At 39.4% G+C, this 14,335-nt stretch overlaps 1 protein-coding gene across 1 annotated transcript in view; it reads right to left on the bottom strand.

Moving 5' to 3' along the window:
* Positions 1-14,335, bottom strand: part of LOC139948058 (uncharacterized) — a 43,063-nt gene that overhangs the window by 12,696 nt on the left and 16,032 nt on the right. The gene's annotated exons all lie outside the window — the stretch shown is intronic.

Raw genomic sequence — 14,335 nt, 5'->3', positions numbered from 1 at the left:
TAATTCTGTGTTTTTAAAATGTAATGTTTTTTATAAGTATCAAATTTGAATTTTCACTTTTTATTTGTAATCTGTGATGAAATAAATAAATTGAATTGAGTTGAAGTGAATTCCAACTCGTTGTAACCAAACTGAAGCTGGACGAAATATGAGTATGGTACCATGCACACTGAATGTTAGCATTCCTTCACTGTTATTGGAAACAGGGAACATGACCAAGATGGTGACAGAGTGATTAAGGTCAAAGTCATTGTAACCAAACTGAAGCTGGACGAAATAATAGTATGGTGCCATGCGCACTGAATGTCAGCATTCATTACTGTTACTGGAAACAGGGAACATGACCAACATGGTGACATCGTGGTAAAGGTCTATAGGCCTGAGAACATCCCCTTCTAGTTTTTTTTTGGAGAACCCTGAAAAAGTATCTAAAATAAAAAAATGCTAGTGAACGTTAACAAATGCCACTCTGCATACAGAGATGCAAATTTCTGCATACGAGCAGTCGTTTGTTACTGTATCTAAAAAGCTATAAAAATCATGCAGCGTAACACTGTAAGCACATCATACCTATTTAACCAGGTGGGTTTATTGTTCATGACCGGGATGAACTCATATTTCCTGAACACAAATAAAAATAAATCCCTGGGATAATTTATTGCTCAAGTTCATGGTTGACTAGTGGATTGTTAAAAGGGTAGAGGTTGTCTTTTGTTCTGGTAAAGGCGGGGCGGATGTTACAAAGAGGTGTACAGTTACAAATATTCTCTCCCACCATTACAACCCTGTACAAGGATAATAACACTACAGGGCTTGGTTTTTGAAAGGGCAAGGGCACCAAGGCATTTTTGTCACTCTATGGGGAAATTGTAAATTTCTGTTGGAACATTATGAGGGCACCAACATGACCAAGGCAATGACAAGGTGGCATGGAAGCAATCGCCTTCCTGAAAAAAAAACCCTTAAAAACAAACAAAAAACATTTCAAGGGCACCAACACGACCAAGGCAATGACAAGGGGGCATGGAGGCAATCGCCTTTGTTGCCTCTGTGAAGTATCAGACCTGCACTGATTATCTGGATGTGGATGTATCTGGCAATTAATCACAAGGGAAACTGACTTGGTAAAGTTTTTGTAACAGAGGAAAACAGGGGTTGAACAGAGGAAAATATACTTGAGCAGGATTTGAACCAATGACCTCTAACTGAGCTTTCTAGCCCTATGTTGGCGGTCGTTCTTCTTTATTTGGGGGTGCCAGCCCACAAGTGTGTAGTACCTTGTAGTCTGACCTACAATACCTGTGGTGAATTTTTTCATACCAGGGGCTGATTTCACAAAGAGCTACGACTGATCTTAACTGCTAATCAATCGTAGTTACTTAGTAAAGTGTGATGTCACAATGCAAATCACTATGGTGATACTGACAATTTGTCTTACGATGGATTTTATTGCTTTGTGAAATCGAGCCCAGGTTTCTTATAGATAATTTCTGAGTAAATTGAGAGCATTTTTCCATTTCAAAGTTTCAAAGTCATACTATTTATGGATGTGAATATCCTACCTAGGCCGCTCTTACACTTTGTCCCATTTTTATAGCAAAACAGCTTATAAATCTCTGCGTCTGCTTTTCTCAAAATGTCATTTTTGGCGAGTTAGGCTGTTTTCTAGTTAGCACTGATCTGTGCGTCCTGTACTTTTGGGGGTAAATTCTCAAATGAAATCATGAACAGTTGGTGTCAAACACCTCGGCCTAATATCGTGACATTTGACGGCAACATGAACAAACTGTACCCGATCTCTACAAAACAAATTGAAAGAAAATCAATTTGCATCGATACAAGTTTTTTTACACGTCCGCATGCTGGGCATAGAAGCTCTATTTTCTGTGTGGTGTGGTTTTGCTCTACGTTAAAGGCACTGGACACTATTGGTAATTGTCAAAGACCAGTCTTCTCACTTGGTGTATCTCAACATATGCATAAAATAACAACCTGTGAAAATTTGAGCTCGTTCGGTCGTCGAAGCTGCGAGATAATAATGAAAGAAAAAAACACCCTTGTCACACAAAGCTGTGTGCTTTCAAATGCTTGATTTCGAGACCTCAAATTCTAAATCTGAGGTCTCTAAATCAAATTCGTGGAAAATTACTTCTTTTTCGAAAACTACATTACATCAGAGTAAACCATTTCTCACAATGTTTTATACTTATCAACCTCTCCCCATTACTCGTTATCAAGTAATGTTTTAGGCTAATAATTATTTTGAGAAATAACCAATAGTGTCCAGTGCCTTTAAAAAGAGAGCAAAATAAAATGCTTTTGAAATTGACTGTATATCTTTTCAAAACACAGAAGGTTTGTTATTTGTTATGGATGAGTAACGCCCATTAAGGTTTTGCATTTATTAGGGGGCGGTTTTTCAAAGAAAAAGGTTTTATTTCATCAGGACAAAACAAGAAAATATTGAAATAAATGGGTGTTTTGTTTTTTTCCATTGCTTGAGCTTTTTGTGGTCAATTCCTATTCATCAATGACAAAAGTCGCTACACAACTAGCTCAAAACTGCTGACCTGGGCTTGGCCCTGTAGTTGTATAGAGTGCTTTTCAGTGTCAAGGACGCAGGTAGTGGGGGAAAAAAATGAAACAAGTTCACGATTGTTTGCTGAATGAAAGTAGGGTGGCATTCCGTGAAGGTTATTGTGGGGCCATCATAAAGGCAAAGCATTCACCGGTGAATGGTGTAACGCAAAATATGAAGAAAAAAAACTCTTTTTGAATATATGTTTGTGATGGCAGTTATCGCATCAATTATGTCGTTGGATTGTTGGTTGTTGGATTTCAACTGGTTTTCTCATCGCTTGGTATGGCCAGACAATCTGGGCAAAAGTTCTCAGAGCTGGGCACAATTCCACAGTGCTGCTTAAAAGCAGAAAATAATGCTCAACAAACTTGTGCCTTGGTACTTTTTGTGTATAAAGACACTTGACACTATTGGTAAGTGTCAAACACCAGTCTTCTCACTTGGTGTCTCAACATATGCATAAAATAACAAACCTGTGAAAATTTGAGCTCAATTGGTCGTTGAAGTTGCAAGATAATAATGAAAGAAAAAACACCCTTATCACTTGTTGTTAAGGTCTCGAATTCAAGTTCGTGGAAAATTACTTCTTTCTTGAAAACTATGTTACTTCAGAGGGAACCATTTCTCATAATGTTTTAAACTATCAACCTCTCCCCATTACCCGTTATCAAGTAAGGTTTTATGTTAATAATTATTTTGAGTAAACACCAATAGCACTGCCTTAAAGGATATCTTTGGTAATTACTACAAACATGAACGGCAATACAATCATACTTGTTAAGGAGAAGCACTGCAGCTGTTAATAGTGCATCACATTTTAGTAAAGAATTCCTTTGTAAGGAAAGGAAACAACCACACGCAATATTCCTTACAAGATCTTTATTTTGACGAGCAACCTACTTCTACTCAGCAAGATTTGTATTTTCAAAGCATTAGCAAATTCAGATGCCGAACAGTCTCATGATATTGGAAACAGCTAGGGCTCAATTTCATAAAGATGTAAGCAGAAAATACCGCTTGGACAATTTCTGTGCTAAACAAAAATTGAGTGGGGCTCAGTCGCAATAATGTTCACTTCATTGAATGTTGGCAGATAACAAGTTTCTGTTAAGCCAGGTTTTTCTGTGCTTAGCAAGTTCTTGTGCTTAAATGCTTTCGGGGCCAGTACAGCTTCCATTCTACTAAAGCTATTCCAGATTTCCCTCCCAAAGCCCTTATATCTCTTCCCCTTGCTTCATCAAACGGCAACAACATCTCTGTGTCGAAACGTAACCAAAAATCCCTCAAACAGCCTTGCCCCTTCCAACCGATAATTGCATAAAAAAAAAATTAAATCTAAAATTAAACAACGCCGATATTAGGTATGAACCGTTATCTCTCTCGATATTATTTCCGATAATTAAAAATTTCATTCCATTTACAACCAAATTACTACCGCCGGAATCGTGGTCTACGTGGATTTTTAACAGCAGCGAGTCAATGGATTAAAAAAAAAACCAGCGAAAAAATAAAAAACAACGCAGGAGAGAAAAAAAAAAAAGGTGGTTCAAGCACAACGTACTCTTTCCCGCCGGTCAATGCTCTACACAGACTCCGCTGCTATACAACTCGTAGCTCCTCCTCCTTCTGACCCACTTCACTCTACACACTGTAGGTCGCCGGTCGTATAAATGCAGCTAAAAACCCCTGCACAATTGATTATGGAAGGGGGGGGGGTTGGTTGAGGGAAAAGAAGGGGAATAAACTAACAAGAGCTGCAGGAGACCGGTTGCCGGTGATATGCACTGGTTCACCTTGACAATGAGAAGGAGTACCGGTTGGGAACTCACAGTGGGTTATTTTTTTGTTTCTTCCTTGTCCTTCACGTTTTTTTCCTTCTTCTTCTCTTTATGGGTTTTGTTTTTTTATTTCTTGACGTTTCAGAGTCAAGGATAGGGCACTGGGATGAACAGGGCTGGCGACCGTAGTACAGGGGGGAGAAATAGTGCAGTGTACTGAAGTCAACCCTACCATGGTGACTGCACCTTCCGCGGCGGCGCAAGGCCAATGATAAATAGAATGTTTACCCCAAGTGCCCGTTGACGTCGTCGTACAAGAGAGGAGGTTGGGGAAAAAAATGGCTGAGGAATTAGGTTAAGGGGAAGGTCAGGAAAGAAAACAACGGAGGGAAAAATGAGGGAAAGTGTCCCTCAATATTTTATGTATTTTCAGGTTCCATGGATTCAATAGTAGTTGTGACTAACGGATTCCTTTATATACAGAACAGTACCAGATCATTTGTAGGTGTTTGTGCAATATGTGCCCGAACACCTCTTGTTTCTTTTAGTCCCAGTTTAGTCACATTAAGTTTGGTTTGGAGAAGGGAGGGTTTCTTAATTTTGATTTAATACACCTCAATGGAGGCCTGAAACGATATTTTCTGTAACGATATTTTCAGCATTAAAGACACTTGACACTCATCATAAAAGGCACTGGACACTATTGGTCTTCTCAATTGGTGTATCTCAACATATGCATAAAATAACAAACCAGTGAAAATTTGAGCTCAGTTGGTCATCGAAGTTGCGAATTAATAATGAAAGAAAAAACACCCTTGTCACACGAAGTTGTGTGCTATCAAATGCTTGATTTCATGACCCCAAATTCTAAATCTGAGGTCTCGAAATCAAATTCGTGGAAAATTACTTCTTTTTCGAAAACTATGTCACTTCAGAGGGAGCCGTTTCTCACAATGTTTTATACCATCAACCTCTCCCCATTACTCATTACCAGGTAAGGTTTTATGCTATACTTATTTTGAGTAAATATCAATAGTGTCCACTTACTTTAATGTCTTGCTCCCCGTCTATACTTCTTATTACAGCTACTAATTCCAACATACTAAAAAAGTACCAGACCACTTTTTACTTTTGGACTTGGTTTGGTTACATCGATTTGAAAAGAATAGAGGGTTTGCTCGGTCCCACTGGTTTATCCAAGATTTCTGAGATGGGCTGATGAGTTTGTACATGTTCTTGTTCAGGATGTAGTGATGGGAACGATTGTACTGCAGTAGGGGAAGTGCGCAAAAAACAATTGCACACATATGATCATGGAGGTTGAAACAACAATAAAACAAACCAAAAATCCCACAAATAAACAAAGAAACAAACAAGCAAGCAAGCAAAAGAAATTTACTGATCATGATCATTCTAGCATCAATGTCAAGTTCCCTGAATTCACTTCCCATCAAAACTACCACTCGTCCCACACCGATAAAAACAGTCACCAGACTACTTTTTCCTTCTAAGACTCGCTTCCGGTCCCATTGATTCGAAATGGGAGAATAACAAACGCAGACGACCGAACAATAATCCACTGGAAGGAACTTTTTACAAAACGATGACACTTTCACAGACGGCACTGACAGCCAATGTCTGCACATTATCGACAAGTCTTGCCCTGAAATAAGGTCAGTTTAGAAAGACATATTGACTTCGGGGCCCTGCGTCTACTAACAGGTTTTCTTTATTTGATGGAGCAAAACAAAATCTATGTCATGTGGGGGCGGTGGATGATAAGCTGGACCCCGAGACAGCATTAACTGCCTTAGACTAATAAAAACTTGCAGGCGCATCGTTCGTTCAGACATGTTCCGAGTGTTTGGTTGTTTAACATGTTTTACCGACTGTAAATATAACGGGTTTTTACCATTTGTCTGTCAATTAAGGACTGAATTCCACAGAGGCCATGATAGTTCCCAATGCCCTGGTCTTGGCCCTAGTGCCCCTTCAAAGGATTCTCATAGACTTTAACATTTTCGATGGAAGTGCCCTTTGGAAAATAAATTTGGCATTTCCCTCCTACGGATGAAATTCAACGCCTGATCATAAAGGCAAAAAGGTGTGACGATGGTAGTGTGCCCTTTACAAAAAGAAGGTAGCCTTGCCCTCAGGCACAATTTTTAGTATGTTAACACCTTGCCCTTAAATTTGGTTGTAAACAATCAAACTCTCTTTTTTTTATAGGTTTCCAGATACAGTTTTCTTGAAAATGACTTAATTTCAGAGAGAAATATTTGACAGAAAAATAGTTCTAGAATGATTTTTGTAATCAGTAAGCTCTCAGACAAAAACAAATAAACAATGATGTTTTTATCCTAACCAGTCCTGTGTAACAATGTTAAAGGCCTGTGTACTTTTTGTAGGATAAAAAACACAATGTCCACAGATTTACATCAAACTTACACCATTTGAAGATAATGATGGTAGAAAGTGTACCTTAAAATATTAGTTGCTGAGGTGCTGTAGTTTTTGAGAAATGAGTAAAACAATGTCATGAATTGTTTTTTTTAGATGCTTAAATAATTTTCGTCTCATAATCACTGAGATGAAAATTACTTTCATGACATTGTTTTACTCAATTCTCAAAAACTACAGCACCTCAGCAAGGAATATTTTCAGTGAAGCTTTCTACCATCGTTATCTTCAAATTGTGTAAGTTTAATGTAAATCTGTGGACATTGTGTTTTTTGTCCTACAAAAAAACCCATAGACCCTTTAACCAACAATGCATCCTTAAAATAGAAATTGAATTCCTTGGGATTAATATCAATTTTATAAATTAAAAAAGGGAAAAGGAGGAAATTATTTTCAATCCTAATGTGTTCTCCAGCGCCCCACATCAGTAAGCGACTCACAAAACTTATTATTCATGGAGAGATAGCATGAACTTGGTACCAAGATTTTATCATTTGAATTGCAAATAATCATGGATACTTTTCAAGGAGAAAGCTAATAAATAAAATAAACTAGGAGTCTAGAAAGGGAAAAAACAGTGTTTTTTCCATGGAGGTGTAAGTTTTCAGCTGCAAAAAAGACCATAATTAAATCGACTGACCTTATACACTGACTGTTTTGAAAAAGATCATCATGGATAAATTAAATGCTAAAACTTGAACAGAATTAACATTATTTAGGATTTGAGGCATTGCATGGTGAGGTATCAATGTATATTTGGTTTGCGGTAACACCATGTGTGTATCTACTTGCCAGGTGGAGTTGTTCTTTAATAGAGAACTGTCTTGCTTATTCTACTGCCGCGGAGTAGATAATCAGAGGTTCAGGAGACTTCTCAGTTCTGAAAAGAACTGTCCTGCTTTTTTAACTATTACCTGGAATTAACATTACTGTCCCCAGCCGTGACACTTGTGTCCTTAAGCAAGACACATAACCATTCCTTCGTCCTTCGGATCGGACGTAAAGCCGTTGGTCCCATGTGTTGTGTAAACGCATGTAAAAGAACCCAGTGCACTTATCGAAAAGAGAAGGGGTTCGCCCCGGTGTTCCTGGCTGGATTGGCAGCATATTGCGCCATAGCATCTTGTAAACCATTACATGGTGCTTAAGGATTAGGTCTTATATCTCAACATTCGCCCCACTCCTTGCAGTAATAATACCTGGCGCTTTGTATCCTTTGGCAAAAGGCGCGTTATAAATAAGGTTATTATTATTATTATTATTGTTCGTTGTTATAAAAAGGTAAACAAATGTGTAATGATTACATAGTACTGAGTAAAACTCAATAAAAACGATTTCATAAAGCACCAAAAGTTTGCTAAGCACAGAAAAGTATTGCTCAACAGAAACAGTAAACCAGCTAAAATTACATTCAGTTTACATTAATGTGCCTGGTGCCCCACTCAATTTTTGCTTAGCAAAGAAATTTGTCAAGCAGTATTTTTCAGTTGAGCCTCCTGTACCCCAGCCACTGCCCAAATCTCAGCACTAGAGGGCCACAACGACCTTAAACAGTACTCCATGATGGCTCATCATTTCAACTTTTTACCTCGAGAGTTAATCCAGATGGCAAAATGAGAATCATAAACAGTTAAAAATAAAAAAAAACCAAAGCACAACAACCTGTCAGCAGGAAATCACAAAGTTCATAAAAGTAGGCTAAGCTAGAACCTGGGAAAACCCCCAAATTATGTTAAAATGTAACTTCTTCTTTATCAAAATTTCAAACTAAATAAAGGACAATTGTCAAACTAGTTTAGCAGTAGTCTTTACAATTTTTTTTATCAACTTTCTATTACCATAGAAATGTGTACACTATACAAATGTTTTTACTGTACAAATGTTTTTGTTCAGACTCTGGACGTGGATACATTGTAAATAAACCATTTCAAATCAAATCAAATCAAATCAAATCAAATCATCAATAACAAGTAAGCTTCCAGGTAGTCATTGTTGAGGGGTCATTACCAAATTAGGACCATTACCTAAGCACAGTGTAAAACGCAAATCTCAAAAGGGTCATTTGTTATGAAAACACTGACAATTTGTGAATATGTATGGAATAACATTTCAATGAGTACCACAAAGAGAGAAACATTTTTTGTAAATGATTTTTATGAAGCACAACATCTTGGGCTGCCAACTTCCCCAGAAGAAAATAATCAAGAATATTTGTTGTTGTTATTGGATCTCCACCCAAAGGTGTCAGATGTTCTTTTTGTATAAAATATTCTTATTATTCTTGAATATTTTGGACTCTCAAACTGACCTTTTTGTCAAAATCATTTTTTCATACTTCTTTGAGATCCTCATTTACTATTCAGACGTCAATTTCAATAAACTCTAGTTTCATTTTTACCCACCCCCTCCCTCCTTCTCAAACCTAACCTTCCTCGAACACAGAAAGAAAAAAAAACAGGAAAAAGAACAAGTGTTCAACTGTCGTGAATATTCCACAGAAACCCCCGCAAGGCCATCACCAATGATACATGTTTATGAAGGGGGGCTGTATTCGCACCTAGTTTAGACTTCTCAACACCTTTGCGGGTATGTTTTCCACACGTTTGACGCTCATCAATTATTCATGGATGAACCTTAAGAGTGCCCAAGGCGTGTGGCAAGTCCGAAAGAAAAAAAATGGGGGCGAGGATAGGCTATTTGAGCCGAGGCGGGCCAGCACAGTAGGGGCTAGCTGATTTAATGCAGCCTCGGAACGATACATGAATAATAAGGGGGAGTTTTGGTCGGTGTGAAGGGTCGGGAAAGAGTAACCTGACGGGGAGATCGGACTGAGGGCTAAGATGTAGCTAAGATGACCTTCTTGAGGTTTAGTGGAGATTGAAGGTTTGGAGTGAGGGCTGGCTAAGATGAATTTCTGGAGGTATTTAAGTAGACCAAAGGTTTGGACAATTGAAGAAGGTAGAAATGGCCCAGAGGTCTAGGCTTCTCTTGGTGCTAGGGATCGGAGATCAAGGAGGGTTACACCAACCACCGAATTCTGCGCTTGCCAAGCAAACGGTGCAGTTGATGTTCACCGTGGCTCTGTAGAGTGCTTGAGGGTTAGAAAGTGGGCACGTAGTGTGGGGACTCAATATAGCTATTGATATTTATTCAGTATTGATCTTCTTAGAGCGCTATGTATTTTTTGTTTGACTGCGAAAGATAATTGAACCTTGATTAAACCCGACCAACAAAGCAAACCACTCACGCTTAAATTAACAGCGCAATCTCAAACCTAAAGCAAGCCTTGACTCTCCGAACTGACTCTACAAGAAACAAGCCCAAGGCCGACACTACACCACCGTCTGTCCATAAAAAACCACCCAAACACGACCAGACAGTCTCACCTACCTACAAAGGGAAAGGTCAGGAACCCAGAAAACAAGTGTGGTGTTTCCTAGAATCAACATAAAATCAATCTCGGGGCAGCGTCGAGCGAGCGCGATGTGAGGGTAAATGATGGGGACAGGCCTTGGGGGGTTAGTGACACAAGTGACCTGTTTTTTTTTCCTCTCGGTTTCCCCCCCCCCCCCTCAAAAGCCACCCTTCACCTCCCTCTCTCTCTCTCTACCCCCTTCTTCTCCCCTCAAGTCGTGGGGGGCCGTGGAGGCCCTTGGGGGGAAGTGTAAGAGGCTAGCTACCCTCCTTGCCAGAGGGAAAGGTTATCGTGGCATCGCTCTACATACTGGGGTATCCAGATCTTCCCGGGCGGCAATGCCCCCAGGGTGAATATCGCCCGAGCTACTCTACAATCCACGCTGAGTGATTTTTTATTGGTGTTAAGCAGATATCAAACAGACAACCAGTCAAGGTCTCCTACTACGCACTTTTCACTGGTAACCCAGATTCTAAAGAGGGATAACTGCTAAGTGGATTTACCCGCTTAGCAATTTTTGCTCCCACCCTCGTACTCCGCTAAGCCACACAATGGAATTACCGTGTGATAATTATATCTATCAATCAGAGCATGGGGATATCTTGGATGTTGGAGAGGGGTCTGATAAGAGGCTTCAAGAGCAATGACCCAGCTAACCGGGGCCAATGCCCCCTTTACCCTCAAAGTATCTCTTAATAACACCCACCCTTACAGCAAGAGTCATTCTCGTACAAAGAGTTCATATTTCGTCGTCAATAACATAAGCATCAAGACGTCGCCCCTTGCCCCCAGACCACTGTCCTATTGAGCTTCGTGAGAACATTGATTTAAAAAATCTGTTCCAATTGAGGCGTTACTTTAGTCAGTTATATTAATATCTAAAAATTGAAACCTGGGGTGGGTGGGTTAGGCCGAACCATATAAACAAAATTAAAAAATCTAAATCTAAGCATTGATTACTCTAGACTGCCCTTAAAGAGATATTTCATTTAAGAGCGTCTATCGTGAAAATTAATTATACCCGATGCGTGTTTGAAGCCAAATGTACAAACTAATGAATTAAATGCAGCACTTTGAGAAAACTGTGAACTTAATCTAGGTCACGTCAGGCAATCGACATGTCATGTATCAAGAGACCATTTAACTATCTCGGATGGGCATCATTTGCAAAGGGGGGTGTGGGTAAAGATGACGGACTAACCCTGAAGGAGCCCCCCCCCCCCCCTCCGGCTCATTGTTAATCCCTCAACAAAATATTTGAATTTACGCCCTGCCAAGGTGGCTGAAATTCTTACAACTCTGCCATCAGATGCAAGACAAATTATGTGTACAAAATCCTGCAACGTGCCATTAATTGGCGAGTGTTCCTGAAACGCAAACCGACACACATCTATCTTACCGGGATTGTGACAAACGTATAAAAAAAAACGTGTTACTTCGGAATGACCTTTTCACCACGTTCCAAGGTACAAGGAAAAGTTTTCTCCTTCAGGGTGCCAAAATGATAGCCCTCGGATGGAATACTTGATGAGGATGCAGCGGCACTTTTTTTTTTGTTCTTCAACGGGAGCCGTTTGCCAGTTCCATCGAGTAATTTAAACCTGCGGAGAATGACAAATGGCTGGGCTGTGTCGCTGGATAGATCTGACGGCCAAAGGTGTGAAGGTATAAAATTGATGGACGTTTTCGAAACGTCAAATGCGTTTGGTAGATGATAATGAGGGAGCAATATCGACACAGGTTGAATTCCAGAGTACGATTTGTGTTTGATGGTGACCTTGTGAAGATGTAGGTTATGCTTTCATTATTTTTGACTTTTTAAAGGGGGGGGAGGGGTATTTGAAGATTGGATTGGATTGAATGTACTCTTCCTCCAAATCGATGATGCACCGGGTCTATTTATGTTTCTTGAAACTAGTGAGTCTGATTGAATGAATGAACTCTTCAACAATCAAAATGATTGAGAATCCCTTTCCGTTCAAGCATGTATTTTTAAATGTAGGTTTAATTCGGAATTAATGCATTCTCTTGAACAGCAACGTGTATTTGAGCAACAAAATTGTGAGCAGGAAAAACGTCCTTACAATATGCTTGCTAGCCATTTAATTGTAACCATTATTTTTTACAATTTTGAATTTTTCTCAACAATTTTTGGCCCAAGCTCAAGCTTTTGAAAATATACTACACTTCTGCTGCTGACAGTGTACGTCAAAATGACAATACTTTGACATCACTTGTGGGAGGTTTCTTTGTTATCGCAACAAAGCGGCTATACAAAACAGAGCTCCCACAAATGATGCAACATGAGTGATGACGTTATGGGGAATTATTTTTCTGAAAGAACGGGAGAAGGTTATTCTTAAAACTATTCGGATTATTTTATCAAAATCTGTTTACTCTCATGTGAACTCAATTTCCTAATATCGATCGCATGCATTTTAAAGATCACTTGTTGCCGTTTCCGTTCAAGCTTGTCTTATAAACAATGTACCTTCCCTTAAGTATTTAAACATTTCATGAAACTAATAAAGGATTTGTGCGAATGTACTCTCCAGAAAACGGCAATTGTAACATCCTTTTATAAAATGAGGGCTTCTCAAAACCGAAACTAACGGTATTCAGAATTTCTGAGTAAACCTTCAAAAGCCAATTCACAATCGTTTCATAAAATATGTTATTCTCAAAACAAAAACTGGTGGGTACTTTTTCAATCAACTGGCCGGCAGGACCAGTTAAACTAGTTCTATCCTTTAAAATTACATTACTTCAAAGAAGGTCATTTCTAACAATGTTTTATAATATCAACTACTCTCCACTGTTCTTTATCAAGTACATGTCAGTTTTTATGGTAATAATTTGTTGAGAAACTACCAAAAGTACACCCTTCCTTTAGAAGAGATGATTATTTTTCTTTAAATGGAGCTGGACAAAAAAATTGGAAAAACATTGCGATAACAACACTACCATTTTATCAAAATAAAATTGTTTTTAATTACAATCGACAAAAACAGTTTTACATCTCAAGGGGATTCATCATTCAACTAAGATAATTACTAATCTTCGCGGTAAAACGTTAATTAAAATTCCCAGAATCAAATCCGTGTTTTCTCCAGAGCACCATACGGGAGTCATTTGCCGCTGGAAATGGAATGAATTTATTTCCCAGCTAGGCTGCATCATGTCAGTAATGCGAACACTGCCTCGGCCGTGACAACCCTATCGATCATCCCAGATGCAGAGTTTATACCTGAACACAAATCGTCTCTTCCCCCCCTTCCACTAACATGTGTACTTTAGGTGACATTGACTTGATGTAGCGGTCGGAAGTTTCATTCATACGTCTAGATCTGTTACAAATGCAGGATTGATAATATTGTCTGCGGAAATGACTCATTATGACATTGTTAGTTTTGCATTTCATGGCCGATTTGTAAAGGTGTTGTTGGTTCATAGACTGAAAAAAAAAAAGGCGCCTAGCATTTCCATAATCAGCAAAAAATTGGCCCAACCTATTTTTTCCCATGCTTTTTCATTTTTTTCTTACTGAATTACTGTAGAAACTCAAGAACATTTGTCATTTCAATGTAAATCACACAGTAATAGGGGGATCGTTATCACGCTCAGTAGGCCTGCAACTGTACACAGAATTATGAACTCTGACATAGGGTGCGTTCGATTAGCTTCCCTGGGTCGACCCCTGGTGCTCATTCGGGTGAGCCCCTGACAAGAGCTAATCGAACGATCACTCAGCCTCTTGTGGTGACGTCCAGCACCTGGGGCCAGCCCCAAGTGACCGGTTCCACAAGCAGGGCTGACCCGGGTGAGCCCCTGGAATGACGTCAAAGCTATTTAATTGTACCGGGAGCAGACCGGGGTCAAACCGGGGGAGCTAATCGAACGCACACACACAATGGTTGTCACATGACCTCCGTTTAAAAAAAATTCTTAACATCACAAGGCCACGGATGGCCCCCTCAAGGTGAGGGCTACACTTAAACTAAATTTGGACTGTCAGCCCAAATTAACTGCCACCAGGGGCACGTTGCCACCTACTCCTGGAGCTGAAGCAGGGTTACCCCCTTCACAGCCGGTAAGGTTCAT

This window comes from Asterias amurensis, chromosome 15 (genome assembly GCF_032118995.1).
Source record: "Asterias amurensis chromosome 15, ASM3211899v1".
Lineage (NCBI taxonomy): Eukaryota > Metazoa > Echinodermata > Asteroidea > Forcipulatida > Asteriidae > Asterias > Asterias amurensis.
This window is presented reverse-complemented; position numbering and strand designations above follow the sequence as displayed.